General features: G+C 31.7%; 1 pseudogene; it reads right to left on the bottom strand.

Moving 5' to 3' along the window:
- Nucleotides 1–2,500, bottom strand: part of LOC147467359 (uncharacterized) — a 16,075-nt pseudogene that overhangs the window by 6,425 nt on the left and 7,150 nt on the right.

The raw sequence follows: 2,500 nt of genomic DNA, 5'->3' as shown, positions 1-2,500 counted from the left end.
GAGTATATATGAGTATATGTGAGTATATGTGAGTATATGTGAGTATATATGAGTATATATGAGTATATATGAGTATACATGAGTATATGTGAGTATATGTGAGTATATATGAGTATATGTGAGTATATATGAGTATATATGAGTATATATGAGTAAATATGAGTATATATGAGTATATATGAGTATATGAGTATATATGAGTATATATGAGATATATGAGTATATGAGTATATATGAGATATATGAGTATATATGAGATATATGAGTATATATGAGATATATGAGTATATATGAGATATATGAGTATATATGAGATATATGAGTATATATGAGATATATGAGTATATATGAGATATATGAGTATATATGAGTATATATGAACATATATGAATATATATGAGTATATATATATATATATATATATATATATATATATATATATATATATATATGAGTATAATATATATATGTATATATTGAGTATATATATATATATATATATATATATATATAAAAATATATATATATATATATATATATATATATATATATATATATATATATATATATATATATATATATATATATATATATATATATATATATATATATTGAGTATATATAGAAACAGAATTATTATCTTATATAATATATACGTGAGTAGATATACGTGAGTAGATATACGTGAGTAGATATACGTGAGTAGATATACGTGAGTAGATATACGTGAGTAGATATACGTGAGTAGATATACGTGAGTAGATATACGTGAGTAGATATACGTGAGTAGATATACGTGAGTAGATATACGTGAGTAGATATACGTGAGTAGATATACGTGAGTAGATATACGTGAGTAGATATACGTGAGTAGATATACGTGAGTAGATATACGTGAGTAGATATACGTGAGTAGATATACGTGAGTAGATATACGTGAGTAGATATACGTGAGTAGATATACGTGAGTAGATATACGTGAGTAGATACACGTGAGTAGATATACGTGAGTAGATATACGTGAGTAGATACACGTGAGTAGATATACGTGAGTAGATATACGTGAGTAGATATACGTGAGTAGATATACGTGAGTAGATATACGTGAGTAGATATACGTGAGTAGATATACGTGAGTAGATATACGTGAGTAGATATACGTGAGTAGATATACGTGAGTAGATATACATGAGTAGATATACATGAGTAGATATACATGAGTAGATATACATGAGCAGATATACATGAGCAGATATACATGAGTAGATATACATGAGTAGATATACATGAGTAGATATACATGAGTAGATATACATGAGTAGATATACATGAGTATATAAGTTTTAGCATTATCATCAAGGGGTAAATACATAACCTATTTTGAAAACTGTTTATTAACAATGGCAATGAATGTGCTGCTTAAGCCACAAGTGAATCCATTGCTGTCTACATCACAAGTTAAAGGTTTGTTCTGCATGTACTCTCATGTGCCTAACTAGATTTTTTTCTGCGTAAAAGCCTTTTCGCAAACTTCACAGCTATATGGCTTCTCATTGGTATGTATTTTCATGTGCAATATTAGAATTTCTTTCCGTGAAAAAGCCCTTCCACAAATTTCACAGTTGTATGGATTCTCTTTTCTATGTACTCTCATATGAACTCTTACACTATGTTTATGTGAGAAGGCCTTTTCGCATATCTCACAGCTATACGGCTTCTCCTTTTTATGTACTCTCATATGAGTTACTAGATCAGATTTAAATGAGAAGGCCTTTCTGCAAACCTCACAGCTATACAGCTTCTCCTTTGTGTGTACTCTTATGTGATTTACTAGATTAGATTTGGTAGAGAAAGTCTTTTCGCAAACCTCACCGCTATACAGCTTGTCCTTTGTGTGTACTCTTATGTGATTTACTAGATTAGATTTGGTAGAGAAAGTCTTTTCGCAAACCTCACCGCTATACAGCTTGTCCTTTGTATGTACTCTCATATGTACTACTACACTATGTTTCTGTGAGAAGGCCTTTTCGCATATCTCACAGCTATACGGCTTCTCCTTTGTATGTACTCTCATATGAGTTACTAGATTAGATTTAAATGAGAAGGCCTTTCTGTAAACCTCACAGCTATACAGCTTCTCCTTTGTGTGTACTCTTATGTCCTTTGTATGTACTCTCATGTGCGTTAGTAGACTAGGTTTCTGTGAGAAGGCCTTTTTGCTATACGGCTTCTCCTTATGTGCTCTCATATGCTTGGTGAGACAGCTCTTATAAAGGTATTTCTTGCCACAAACAACACATTTTCTTTTCTTATCATAATTTCTAAGCCCCTCATGGCCTTCCCTGTGCGCCGCCTGATCCTCGTCTGATGACCCCTTGAGCCCAAAATCCTGAGCCACAAATGGAGCTGCTGGAAATGCGTCATTGGTACTCTCATATGTACTACTACACTATGTTTCTGTGGGAAGGCCTTTTCGCATATCTCCAATCGCATTACTTGA

The sequence above is a fragment of the Penaeus japonicus genome, unplaced genomic scaffold (assembly GCF_977035675.1).
Source record: "Penaeus japonicus unplaced genomic scaffold, GWHDUDI00000001_assembly GWHDUDI00000036, whole genome shotgun sequence".
NCBI classification, from domain to species: domain Eukaryota; kingdom Metazoa; phylum Arthropoda; class Malacostraca; order Decapoda; family Penaeidae; genus Penaeus; species Penaeus japonicus.
This window is presented reverse-complemented; position numbering and strand designations above follow the sequence as displayed.